The 15,345-nt window shown below is 41.5% G+C and overlaps 1 protein-coding gene across 2 annotated transcripts in view; it reads right to left on the reverse strand.

Annotated features, from left to right (window-relative positions):
• Positions 1-12,107, reverse strand: part of ACSL3 (acyl-CoA synthetase long chain family member 3) — a 943,201-nt gene extending 931,094 nt beyond the window's left edge. For both annotated transcript variants that reach the window (XM_044070290.1, XM_044070288.1), the window contains exon 1: positions 11,961-12,107. The gene's annotated coding sequence lies outside the window, so the exon portion shown is untranslated. The remainder of the gene's footprint in view (positions 1-11,960) is intronic.
• Positions 12,108-15,345: the final 3,238 nt, after the last annotated feature.

Below are 15,345 nucleotides of genomic sequence, written 5' to 3' on the forward strand. Positions count from 1 at the left end.
ACTTCAATTAGCTTAAGCGGCTTCACTTTAACAGGCTATAGTAGCATTTACTGTAGCATATTTGGCCCTATCAGCACTGGCTGTTCCTACGCAGTAACAGCACCAGTACTTATTAGCTATGACCAGCCCTCCTGGTATAACTGTAGGGCAATTTCTTATGCCTTCTCCTGTAAACCTAGTGCACTTGGGCATTCTGAGACAGTGTGGCAACTGTCTAATGTACACAGAGAACCCTCTCCTCTTACCTCCCAACACTCATACCTGAGAGATGCACTTACATCACCAAACTGGAAGCAGTGCTTGCTCCAACCAAGACCGGACTAGCTGGTCATGAGGAGAAGGTCAACACCTGTAACTCACTATATGGAACATACAGCCCTCCAAAACACCAACCATCACAACCCACATGTAGAAACACAAACCATGCACCCACCTTCACAGAGGCTCTCAATAAACATTTACCCTAACAACAGAGACCCCCCCGGGACATAAATGCACTCTACCACCACAACACAACACCAACCCCAGAACAAATAGCTCACCTCCACAGTGTGCCGCTCAACCCAAGCCCTTAAGGCAAAACACTTTCCCAGTGTACTAATCAGAGGAGACTCAACTGTGAGGCACATTGATGTCCCACTCACACACTGAACAAGAAGGTGACAGTCACTTGTCTATCAGGTGCCAGGATCTGCCACACAACACATGCACTCAGGTCACTCCACAAGTACAAATATGACTCAGTCATTGTCCATGTGGGTGTGAATGACCTGAGACATACCTCCCTGGACTACATGAAAAGAGATGTGATGGAACTCTTGAATTATGTGGCCCAAGCAGGTATGACTCTAGCCCTGAGCAGTATTCTACCGTCACCCAGAATGATACCACAGTACGAGAAGAAAATGATTGACTTCAACAACTGGTGTCATTCTAAGGGATCGAGTATCTTTCTGCCTGGGAAGACATGATCAACATACCTCGATGCTTTGCCAGAGACAGCCTGCATCTGTCACCCCTGGGATTCCAGGTACTGGCTAAGGTTCTTGCCACCCCTATAGTGCCTTTTTTAGGCAGTGTTCCAAAGACCAAAATTCCACTGTAGCAGCTACAAAAAATGCAATCTGAGGGTCATGCTGCTCAATGATAGAAGTCTAAATCTCAAGATGCACTCACTCAAAGCTCTCCTCAAAATGGAGAATGTCGACATCTGTGCTAAAATGGATACCTGGTTTAAAGAGGCAGAAAGCACCCCTGCGCTCCCAGGCTACAACTCATTCCATACCTTTCAGCCCCAGAATACGTCTGGAAGCTCCAAAAGCAGAAGTGTCTGCTTATTCTTAAAGGATACACACACATCTAAACTGGTAACCCAGCATAATGCATCCGAGATACTTCAGGTACAACTTGCACTGGGTAAGACAGTGATACAAGTTATAGCCTGCTACAGAACCCCAAACATGTCCCTAGACTCTCACTCCAAGTTCCTAAGCACCCTGGAATCTATCAAAGGTCCAACCCAATACTCTCATACTGGGTGACTTCAACTACCCTTCCATCAACTGGGAAAACTATTCAAGTACCAATGTACAGGGCCAAAGCTTTCTGGAATTTATCAATTCCAATGCCCTGGACCAGCTCATTCTGACCCCCACTAGAAGAAGCAACATCCTCAACCTGGTTTATCACCAACATGGGAGATCATTGTTCCACACCTATAGTCAATTTCTCCCTGGTTAAATCTGACCACACACTGATCACCATGGAAAGATCCATCTCACCTACACCCCCCACTAAGGTGACCACCCTGAAAAACTTCTCTAAAGCCAACTTTGGGCTCCTAAAAACAGAGGTGGCTAACTTCTCGGCACCCATGCCAATGGAAAATAGCTGCATGACTGCTGAATCATACACCAATGCACTGTACACAAATGCATGGACCTTGCATACCAGCGAGAACCAAGACGCTCTCCTCCAAAAAAAGAAAGCCAATCTGGTGGTCCCCAGCTATCAATAAACTCTACAACAGAAGAAAGAAACTGTTGCAGAAAAAAAATGAAGTCACAATACTGGAAAACCTCCCTTATCAGTCTCAACAAAAAGCTGAGATCCCTTATCAAATCCTCTAAAGCCAGCTATGAAGGCAGGATTGCGGCTGACACCAACAAAAAAAATAAAGCCTACTATAGCTACATCAAAAACCTCAAGGGCAATACCCAGATTTGCTCCGAGTTATTGCACAATGCCATCTCCTATACTGAGCCAACAGATATAGCCAACATACTGGCCAATAGATTCAGTGCCAACTTTACCCCTCCTGCCCAGGGCCCTATCACAATACCAGAAGAAAGTCTGGTACCCACCATTTCTGTGGCACAGGTAAAAGCTGCATTGTCCAAAGCCAAGAACACAGCATCCATGGGACCTGATAATACCCCTGGCTGCATCCTACAGGAGCTACAAAATGAACTGGCAACACATCTGTGTGCCCTGTTCAATCACAAACCTTCCTCAGGCTAAGTCCCTAATGAATGGCGCACTGCTACAGTCATCCAGCTCCATAAAGGGGGAGCAACTACACACCCTGGGAACTATCGCCCCATTGGCCTGACGAGTCTGGTATGCAAAGCTAAGGAGCGCATCATTATGGACCTGCTTAACAAAGATATAGGCAATCTCCAAACTCTTGACCCCACACAGTTTGACTTTGTCAAGGGGAGATCCTGCCTGCTGAACCTGGCTGACTTCTTTGAGGCAGTCACCAAGGCTGTGGATGAGGGTAAGGCAGTGCATACAGCCTACCTCGACATGGCAAAGGCCTTTGATACCATTCCCCACTCAGGTATCATTGATAAACTCATTGATAAACTCACCAAACTAGGCATCAATCCTTACATCACTAGGTGGGTTGCAAATTGGCTCAAAGACAGGACCCACAGAGTAAAAGTTGCGGATTCCAAGTCAGAGTATCAACCAGTCATGAGTGGAGTCCCGGAGGGCATGGTCCTGGGCCCTCTCCTGTTTGGTATCTACTTCGCAGAAGTCCAGGCCAACACTGAAGGACTCTAGCTGACCAAATTCACTGATGACTGCAAGCTAGAAGTCATTATCATCTCCCCAAGTGATGCAGATATCCTACAAAAGGGCCCCTCTGAGACAGATGCCTGGTGTCAAAGCCATGACCTCAAACATTAATGTTTTTAATGCTCACTGTTTAATCATTAAAAGCATTAAATATTTAAACAGTTACAAATATAGTTCAGAGAAAAAACAAACAAAAAAATAATATCATAATAGTATTTTTACAGTGTCTGCAATAAGCAGAATAAGAACATCAAAGGGTAAAATTCAATCACACACATGTACACACACAACACGTACACACACGCACACTTGTACACGTCCACATACACACACGCATGTACACACACACATATATATATATATATATATATATATATATATATATATATATATATATATGTGTGTATACACACACATTTTATATATGTATATATATATATATATATATATATATATATATATATATATATACATATATACACACACACACACACACACACACACACACACACACACACGCGCGCGCGCGCACGTATTCTTGGAATTCATAAATTCTAATGCCCTGGATCAACGAATCCATTGTCCCACCAGAGGGCTCCAATATCCTAGGCCTGGTCATTACCAACATGGGAGACAGATGCTCCATACCAGTGGTCACCTCCTCATTGTTCAGGTATGACCATAAGCAAATCACCCTTGACATCCACATCACACCCCCACCCCCTGTAAGAAACCTCCTTAAAAAACTTCTCTAAAGCCAACTTCATGCTACTGAAGTCAGAAGTGACAAACTTCATGACACCCATGCAGATGTGATCTGAAAGTTCGACTGCAGTATCCTACACTAATGCACTGTACGAGTGCATCCACTCATGCATGAATGTGCCATCCCAAATAGAACCAAGATGCTCTCCTCCAAAAAAAGGAAACCAAACTGGTGGTCCCCTGCTATAAACAAACTATACAACAGAAGGAAGAAACTGTTGCAGAAAAGAGGAAAATGCCAGGATGCAAAAAACTCCCTCACCAGCCTCAGTAAGAATCTGACATCCCTCATAAAATTCTCAAAAGCTAGTTACGAAAATAAAGATTCCAAAGACAACCACAAGGCATTCTATAGTTATGTCAAGAATCTAAATGGCAATGCTCAGATCTGCTCTGAGCTTCAACAGAATGGCATTAAATATACTGATCCCAAGGATACTGCCAATATCCTGGCAGATCGATTTAGTGCCAACTTCACCCCCCTCTCATCCCCTAAAGGGCCCATCTCAATACCAAAAGATTGCCAAATTCTGGTAATCACGGCCACACAGGTAGAAACCGCACTCCACAAAGCTAAGAATACAGCATTCATGTGACCAGATGACATCCCAGGCTGTGTACTACATGAACCACAAAATGAACTGGCACCTCACCTAAGTGTCATTTTTAATCATAGCCTCACCTCAGGCTTCATGCCCACTGAGTGGCGCACAGCTACAGTCACCCCACTCCACAAGGGGGGATCCACCTTGGATCCTGGGAACTACCGTCTCATCAGTCTGACGAGCCTGATCTGCAAGGGCATGGAACGCATGATCATGGAAGTTGTAAAAAAAACATTGGCAACCATCAAACACTGGACCCCACTCAGTTTGGGTTTGTGAAGGGCCGATCTTGTCTCCTGAACCTGACTGACTTCTTCAAATCAGTCTCCAGAGCTGTGGACGAGGATAAGGATAAGCCTATCTGAACCTCGCCAAAGCCTTCAACACCATCCCCCACTCTGGAATCATAGATAAACTTACCAAGCTGGGCATAAATCCCTACATCACTCGATGGGTTGCAAACTGGGTTACTGACAGAACCCAGACTGTAAAAGTAGCAGACTCCAAATCCAGCTCCAGACAAGTGGAGTACCTCAGGGTTCAGTCCTGGGACCACTCTTGTTTGGCATCTACTTCTCTGAAGTACAGGCCAACAATAAGGGACTAGATGACTGCAAACTGGGAGCCATTATTGAATCCCCAAATGATGTGGATATTCTACAAAAGGGCCTTACAGAAACAGATGCCTGGTGCCAGAGCCATGGGCTCAAGTTTATTGCTAAGAAATGTATAGTTATCCCCTTTGGAAAAAAAACATGTACCCATGAATTACCATGTAGGTGGCAGTACACTAAACATTGAAAGTGTGATGAGAGACTTAGGGACACAGGTGGACAGTGGTCTCACTTTCGATAACCACATCGCCACAACAGTTAGGAAATCCTTCTGTGTGGCACACCTCATCACTAAGGGCTTTTCATCCAGAAAAAAGGAGGTCATTGTCCCACTATACTCATCCCTCATTAGACCCATTATAGAGTATAATGCCCCGTTTGGTATGTACCTCACAAGACATCTGCAACAGCTGGAAAGGCCACAGAAATACCTCACTAAAAGAATCACAGGCCTAAAGCAGATGCCATATGCTGACCGTCTAAGAAAAACTCCAGCTATACTCTGTGGCATATCATCTACTCAGAGGTGATCTCTGCTTAACATACAAGGACATGTCAAACCCTGAGCTGTTGGACATGCTCCACTTAAAGAAATCCCAATCCCTCAGAGCCACACGCTCCAGGGATCTAAACCTTGTCATCACAATGAACAAAACATGTTGGAGGGATAGATTCCTGACCCAGAGACTCCCCATACTCTGGAATAGACTGCCCATACATGTCAAGCAGAGTGCCTCCTTGGCCCTCTTCAAAAGGAACCTTGATGATTGGATGGGAGATAGGAAATTCACCCCGGGGATCATGTCAGTCGCACTGCTAGGCAGGGGTCCAGAGAAGTAAATATTGTGAAAAGAAATATCCAGGGAATTGTTATGGCTAGGCTTTTATAGGCCCTAGGGCCGATAGCCTAGTACCAACCTATGAACCTATATATATATATATATATATATATATATATATATATGTGTGTGTGTGTGTGTGTGTATAATACTTGCATATGTTAAATGCATACTTAATGTACATTCAAACCAGGCTCAACTTTAATGAACTCTAAAGTCACTCTAAAGCGGGCATTTAATTTGCAATATTACATAAATAAACTGCTGGTCCAAGTGATGCTTTCCTTTCAGACTTAAGCAATGCATCAGCACAGTACCAAACAGAAAGTTAGACACGCATAAGGACCCATTGATGCTGCTACGTTTATAACCATCCCCATTCATGTTAAAATAACGTCATTATTTGTATACCTTTCGGTACTTCTGTGCACGTTTCAGTCACAAAGGTGATGAAAAACTCAGGACTCACAACTGCTTTTACTGTTACTTTCTGGGGCGTGTAAGTGGCGGCTGGTGACTTCAAATTAAAGGAGGGCTGCAGGAGACAGCTGAATGGGTGGGGGCCAATGGGAAGGGGGTGGAGCTATGCTCAAAACCACAACAACTGGAACTTTAATTAAATACGCTGCCCTGGGTGCCAAACAGTCATTACGAGAGTCCAATCAAGACAAAATGAAGTGTAGAAGAAAAAAATATTTCAATGCATTGGCTACATGACAACTTAATATCCAGATGGAAACAGGTTGTGAGGCATGAAAAAATAAATTACTTTTTAAATACATTACTGGAATGCCAGTCAAAATAAAGTATAAAAAACAAGCAGCACTCAACTCAAACCACTACTCCTTGCACTGCATTTCTAATTATAATTTATATTCAGCTTTATAAAATTATCAAGTAACATGCTGAAAGTAGCAATCTCTGTGATACCCCCACTTGTAAAAATGTTTCTTATCCAAAAAAGACCTGCTGCCTGACACAACTATCTACTTGTTTCATGGGGAAGACATGATCAAAGTAAAAAATGAACAGCAAACAAGAAACAAGCTCAAGATAAATTGTTTAAAGGATTCCTGCACAAGTTATGGACCACACATGATAGACTGGCATTCTGTTTAGTTTACGGGTAAGCTTGCAAAGATGACTGCAAGTCTCCAACAAAAGATGACTGCAAGTCTCCAACAAATGTAATGAGCTTTTGAAAATACTGTAATCCTGTCCTTTTATTACAAATACTGTCATATGCATTTCAATACCCAAGGCTTATACATTATCTAGTTATGTAAATATTCTCGGCATGGCAACAACGAAAATTCTTTCAATGCTGGTAATTCTTTAACAGTATGCTTATTAAAGCTTACTTGCATCTTACAATCTCCGACAAGCTTACCTGATGGTCATTAAATCATTGCTACTTAAACAGAGCAACAGGGCACTGTGACAGCATGCATTTCCTGAATAATAAGAAGCATAAATCAACAGTATAAAAATATGACAGAAAACCAGAACATTCTGCAAAATCAAGGACAGATGAAAAGCCTTGTGGTCTACCTTGGATGGGGGAATACTCTGCACACTTACACTGCATAACTGCTCCTTGCTTTCCTTGGACACATCCAGAGGCACTAGAATGGGGTGTGGGGTGCAATAAGTATGCCACAATTTGAAATGTCTCTGGCTGACAGTGATGGCTCTGACACTCATACCTCTCAACTTCAGAGCAAGAAATCTGGACAAAGCCATACATAGAACTAGAAGTGGGACACAGGCCCAAAAATAAGGACAATTTTTAAATATTGCTCTTATTAACTTAGATAATAGAACAGTAGTAGGTCTTGCATTAGTACGAATTTTCTGAAGGGTATGAAATCTGAAACTCAAATGTCTGTCATTATTTTCTAACTTCAATCTTTAATGACTTGCCACTAATTTGCCAGAAAACCACAATTTTACAGACCAAAATGTGATGCAAAAATATAAAGTTGCCACACAATACAGCTGGGAACCTGTCAAAAAGGGACACATTTTTAATATTAACACTGTTAACTTGAGCAGCTAACAAAATAAGAGCATCTACATGCATTTCTGAAATAAAAGTAAGCTATAACTGATCATTATAGTTATATATAATTGCAAACCCTCCACGTTTTCTTCCAAAACTGCCATTTTGAGGAGGGATTATTAGGGGAGCCAAAATTGGGGAAAATGGAGAGGTTTGGATATTCCTAATTCTACGAAGCGATTTGCACATACCTCTCAACTTCTTAATGCAGGAAATCTGGGCAAGGCCAAATATATTGGGGGAACATACAAACACTACTAAAAATTGCTCTTGTATAAACGTAAGACAGTTGATAGAATAACAGGTCTTGCATTAGCATGCATTGGTTATGACGTCATGTCTGTCATTTAGTGACTTCATTCCTAAATGATTTGCTAGAAAACCAGAAATTTTATGAGGAACAAACCAAAAATAAGAAGCAAATATCTGTTAATTCTGCAAAAATATGGACAACTGAGAGGTTATTTTGCCCCATTTACCATAAACACCGTAATGTGCATACTGCTTTACTTCTGCAATGATTTAGATTTCATTTGAAAGTTTTATTTTGCACTTTACAGCACAAACCCTAATAGATATCTGTTAAACAAAGCAATGCAGTCTCACAATGAAAATAGACTTAGCATTAAAACTTCTCTGCCCTTGAAACTCACATGCATTGAAACCCACATTCAAAGAAAATACATTTTGCCAGTGGCAGATAAAGATTAACTCTGGGCTGTTTTCAAAATCATAGGCCCCTTGAACATGAAACATACACATGCTCTTTGATGCACCTTCCTGACTGTATTACATTATATTCCTTGAATATTCATTTTAAATTTGTTTTGAACATTTTCCGTAAACAATGAAACAAAATGCATACACCAATGACAAAACTGCCCAATTCAGAACATTTCCATCATAAAAAGTCTACTCAACCTTTTATAGTCCACCAGTATCAGTAAATATGCACAATCTCTGAAATTGTAAAATCCACATTAAAGAAATCTGTAACTAATAAAGAGGTTGCTGCTAGCAAACAACTTTATATGTCATTGTTTCATGTACAAATAAAGTGCCTGTTGCCCTTGAAGAATAAACTGCCTATGTTGCATGCATTAAAAAAATGATAAGCTAGTAATACCGCAAAAGGGAATGGATAGCAAACTAATAACTGGTTCATAGTTACTAGGTATCTTTGCCAAAAAGGACTGCAGCATCCACCCCCTTTACAACACAGTACAGTATCAGCAATGCATCTACCTACTGTGGGAGTAGAATCCACAGCCTTCTGCATCAAAAGCAAGTACACTACCTGTTGTGCTATTAACAATGCACACAGACTTAGCATAAGCAGCACTAAACTTTTGTTCCCCTGCAGCTCTCAGCTCCTTGTAAAATCTACTCGACACTCAGCTGTATCTCTGAACTTTGCGGAACAAAAAATCTGGAAAAAGCCAAAATTTATTTGGGGGGGGGGCAAAAAGTCAAAAACCAGGGACACATTTTAAACATTGCTTGTATAATGTTGGAAAGTTGCTAGAATAAAATGCTGTGTTACCACCATACATTTCACTGCCATGTCTTGAACCCAGGGGACCCTGTGCAAAACAGTCAGAGCAACATACCACTATGCCAAATCAGCTGTTTTGTGAAAGAGGAAGACGGAAACTTAAATGGCTACCATTTAGTGAATTCAGTTCACACCATAGCACAGCTGTCAACCTCTTAGCACAAAACACCTGAACAAAGCCAATAATGGGTGAATATAGCCCCTAAACATTCAGTGAATTCAGTTCTCACCATAGCTCTCAACCTATTAGCAAAAAACACCTGGACAAAGCTAGTAATGGGGGAATATAGCCCCCAAACATATTCAGTGAATTCAGTTCTTACCATAGCTCTCAACCTTAGCACAAAACCTGGATGAAGCCAATAATGGGGGAATACAGTCCCAAAAATAGGGACAAATTTCAAATATCCATCTTATACACTTAGAAAATTACTAGAATAAAAGCTTTTGTGTTACCATGCACTTTCTGAAGAATATGAAGTCTGATATTCAAATGCGTGTCATTTTTAACATTTGTTAACCAGGAAAGTCTGACTTGGAACAAAAGCTAATTTTTAGCAGAGACCCAGGGAGAAACACTCCAGACAGACACACGTCTTTGTAAGATGGGAGGACACTACAGGAAACAAAAACAGGGAGGGCATACAGACTCCACACAGAAGGAAAGGCACCCCAGCCAACAATCAAACCAAAGAACATATAGCTGTCAGGCAACAATGCTACCACTGCACCAATGCACTACTGGCTTTGCAAGTACACAAAAATACAGAAACCACAGATTTTATGAGGAACAGAACAAGTATGAGGGAAAAATCTGCAACATTTTTACAAATGGTGGTGGGTAGGGAATTCAGGCTCTTGCCACCTGGGCCCAAGGTGCAGGGTTCAAGCCTTATTCTCTACCCACCACCATGTAGCACCTGGGGCATTACATACACACACACACACACACACACACACACACACACACACACACACACACACACACACACCCTACCTGGATAGATGTAGATCCCTTGTTGCAGCATTAAATCCACAGCTGTTGGAGCACTACAAGCCTGCCTGCAGGATACATCCTTCTCTATGTCCATTGGAGCATTAAATCCACCACAGCCTGTGAGATGTTCTTCCCCTGATGAGACTCCCAGCCTGCTGATGTTGCAGTCTGAGTCCGATCCCTTTCCAGTGACAGTCTATGCAGTTACATCTGCATAGACTTCTGGGATCTCTGTTCTTGAATGTTTCCTAATCCAGACTGCTGATGAGACAGTCTGTGCATGTTCCAGACTGTCTCAGCAGCAGTCTGGATATTGGAAATGCTGCTAGTGTGCATGTGCGAAGGTCCACTATTTGTGATTGTTTTTTTTATTTTGTTTTTTTAATTTTGTTTTTTTTTCTTCTTTTCTATTTTATTTTATTTCTGTTTTACAGCTGGGGGGCTGCAGTCCAACAGCACGGGCCGCCCTGTTGTCTAGTCAGTCCGCTGGTTATACAAAAACAATCAGAAGATATTTAACAAGATAAAAAGAGCAGCTTAGGAATACTGCATGTTCTTTTTTCACTTCACACGATAGCGGGATGATTACCACTGTACCTTCCAAAGGAAGCAGCGGATTTATGATCACTGAAATAATTCATCACGCAGGACGAACCCAAACTATTACCGAGAACTGGGGAAAATACGTTATTGCCTAAGATCTGCAACTTCTTCCTAACACACAGTAAAACAGCAGTAAAACAGACTAAACTGATTAGTAATTACTGCCAAATATTGTATTTTTCTTTTCTATCTTTCAAAGAAACAGATTCAGTTGGGGCTCCACTGTACCTATGGGATCTGCCTCTTAAATAAAAGATCACTTAAACATTGAAGGCTACATACCTCTAACCACTATTTACAAAATGCACACTAAAATGTACAGCAGCAAGAATGTGAAATATTGACAAAAATGTAGCCAGAGATATCTACATTTAACATACAAGAAAATGCACCCATAATTCTTAAAATAAACATAGAACACTTTAAAAACATGCGAATGGTTTAAAGCAATCAATTCTGTCAAGAATCCAACTGAAAATGGCAAAGAATCGGTGTAAGGCTCCTCAAAAAATGCAATGCTAATACAACAGCAGCACCTGGAAAATATACACAAAATGCGTTGTCACATTAATAACAGCATAAGGAAATCCACACTGGAAAATAATGCATAATCTAAATCCAGGATAAGAATTGGCGGTGGAGCACGATTAACATGGGCCATTCTCCTTGAAAGATAATGCAAACAGGTCAGCTGATCACATATCAACAAGAAGTTGACAAGTAACCCATTCACATAAATGACATTGGACTGCCATATGCTGCAGAGACATCAGCAGCACAATTATCAGTGTAGAACATAGCCAGCTCTATGCCAGGTAAATATAGGCTGTGCTTACCCACACCAAGCTTCAAAAAGCTCCGTAAGTCTTAGCTATCAGGTATTTAATGAAACCAAAACAAATAAATCATACGATCAACGTTGCACCGAACCTCTTACTGCCATAACCTCACCATTAAACCACACTCCCGGAAGTGGCAACATCGATGTCGTCAAGGCATTACATTTCAAGGCCTGTTTCCATTGGACCTAAGCAGGTGGCGCGTGAGGCTGAGCTTTGACGTTGAGTTGGGGTTATTATCGGTCATTTATGAACGTTTCTCTAGTTCCGTAACGTATTGCATGTGTGATTTCTAACTGTGTAGTTTTTTCATGCTTTATGTGAGTAGGTTACAGTAATAGTTGCGTGATGATGATTGTTGGCACAGTCTGTGAAATATGCAATACAGCTTCTAAAAATAAACTTGAACGTACAGCTCATGCTCTTGTTTTGTCTCTCTAACTTGTTTTTATTTTAGTTTAGGTTTAGTTTGTTAACCAAGGCAGAGGTAGATACTGCATGAATTGTTAACGTGATTAATTACAATGCACAATGTGGAAGATGTACCAGTATGTTCTACCAATGATGTAACATGTTTTACTAATAATGCGTGTATAAAGGTGTCACTTTTTGCATAGCCGGTTTTAGGCATCGGCGAACCCTGCGGTCGTTAGGGGTCCCCTACTGGGGGGACCACACAAAGTTATCTTAGCTTGATATTTTGTCAAACCAACAAAAGCTAGTGCAGCAATCTTGTATACTTAAACCAGATGGGTAATATTTCTTATCTCTGGTTATAGTAACAATATCTTATTAAGTAACAGGCTTAACAATTCCATTAAATATTTTTCTGCGGTGGTGGTGCTGCGGTAGCGTTGTCGCCTCATAGCAAGATGTTGTCCCGTTCGATTCTCAGCTAGAGCGTCTTCTGTGTGGAGGCATATGTGACTGGGGCGTGCCTTCGTTGAAGGTTGTGCGTCAGGGCTGGTAACCCGGTACGTAAAAATCCACTAGCAATCATTAGCGGACCGGAGTTCCGTTGTGGCGACCCCTAACCGGGAAAAGCCGAAAGACACAATTTTACTTCTGATATAGTGCCCCAGGCTTACATAACCTCTCGAGTGTACCTCCTTATGAGCAACATATCTCATTTGGGATCTTAAAAAGTTCATGTTCCTCGAATTACCACATTGAAAGGGTCTGTTACACATAGCATCATAGGAATTTACTAGGTTATTGGCCCTGTGGCCCTTATAAACCTAGTCAAGAGTTTAGCCCATGCATAGACAAATCAGCACCCGGTGCACCTGTCCAGCAGGGACACAGGATGAATCCCAGGGATGTATTTTCTATTTCTCATCCAGTTATCCAAGTTGCACTTAAAAAGGGGTAAGGAGGTACTTTGCTTGACGTGGAGAGGGAGTCTATCCATAGATACGGAGTCTCTGGAACACAAATCTGTCTCGCCAACAAGTCCTATTGATGTCACAGACCAGGTTGAGGCCTCGTGTGCAGGTTACTCGAGTGGAGCTTGACTTGCGAATATGCAGCAGTCCCATCAAGGCAGAATCCGAGATCGCCTTGTATGCCAGATAGAGGTCACCTCTGAGGAGTCTGTATGAAACAGAGTAGAGGGATAGGGCTTTTAGCCTATCTGTGTAAGGGAGATTTTTGAGGCCCTGATTTTCCTGGTGAGGAACCTCTGTGTTCTCTCCAGTTGCTGCATGTGCTTTGTGAGGTACATGCCGAATTGGGCATTGTACTCAGTAATGGGCCTTATAAGGGAAGAATACAGGGATGTTATGATCTCCTTGTGCCTGGATGACATACCCTTAGTTATGAGGTGGGCCATGTAGAAAGCTTTCCGTATAGTGGAAGCAACATGGTGGTCAAAAGTCAGGTTGCTATCAATCTGGGTGCCCAAGTCCCTTATGACTGACTGCTTGCTTAGGACATTAGGTCATTTCTACATATTGAAAATTATCTAAATGAACTTCAACTCATCCTAAACCCAAACAAAACAAAATTAATGATCTTCTCTAATAGGAAATCCAAAGCAAAACCACCTCCTCTCTCCATCTACTCCACTAATGGCACTATAATAGAACCGGTTAACCAAACAAAACAAGACAACATCCTAAAACTCAATAAACACGTATCACTCACAGTAAAGAAAGTTCACATCAAACTTGGTAGTGTATATAGGGCCAAACCTTACCTTACCTTACTCAAAATGCCAGACTAGCCACAGCCAGATCCCACCTCCTGTCTACTCTTCTGTACTGTTCTCAACATTTCACTAACCTGCACTAGCCTGATTTACATCCACTTGATTCCTGCCATAACAAAATAGCAACATTTGCTGCTAATATACCCAACAGGACCCATCATTGCTTTGCTCTTCAAAAATTACACTGGCTTGAATTTCCAAATCTGTTATTACTCAGTCAGCTCACCACTGCCCACTGTATTATCCACAAACCTGAAAACTGCCCTGCACTTTCCAACCTAGTGCAACTAAATACCAACCCCAGGACCCTTAGATCATCTGATAAACTTATACTCAAGGTTACAAAGTCCCATAATTACTTTGGTGACTCTCTCTTCTCCTTCAAAGTAGCCAAACAGTGGAACCTATTACCCCTGAATGTCTTAAAAAACATGATTGTCATAGCTTCAAAAAACTCCTAAAGGAATACTTTACTCAAAAACATTTTTTTCCACCACTTCCTATATATCCCACCTTTCCCTTTTACCTTTCCTGACCACACCAACTTTACATCTGTACCTATAGTTATAATTTATATCTACCATGTCAATGAATAAACCTTCCACCATAGCCCACTTACAGAGGTTACTCATACTCACACTTCTACCTCCTTTAACTCTAGCATACCTGCTAACCTCCTATGAACACCCAGTATATGCAAACTTTCTATACCCTACTAAACAATCGACCTCTTCTTCACTAGCCTCGCACACTGACCATTTCAACATTACATCCACACCCAGCTATCTACTACCTAAATACCATAGGACAGCACACATTAGATATAACTTCCCTAATACCAGAAAATATCCATCTCTTCTCAGTAAATATACTAATACTAGATATCTAACACTACTCCTCTCCCTAAAGGATAGAGATATTCACCCAAACCCCAACACTTCCACCACCACTCAACTCGTCAACCCAAACCCCTCTGCCATTCACCTACTTAAAAAACCTCCCAGCTCACTCTTAATAGCTCACCTCAACACACGTAGCATTAATAATAAAATAACACAACTCCATGCTCTCTTGGAACTCTACTCATTTGATATTATTTGTCTAACAGAAACTTGGTTAAAACCGGTAACTAAAAACAATGAAATTATACCACCTGGTTACAACATCTTACGT

The sequence above is a fragment of the Protopterus annectens genome, chromosome 4.part1, assembly GCF_019279795.1.
Source record: "Protopterus annectens isolate FY-2018-M chromosome 4.part1, PAN1.0, whole genome shotgun sequence".
In the NCBI taxonomy this organism is placed as follows: Eukaryota; Metazoa; Chordata; order Ceratodontiformes; family Protopteridae; genus Protopterus; species Protopterus annectens.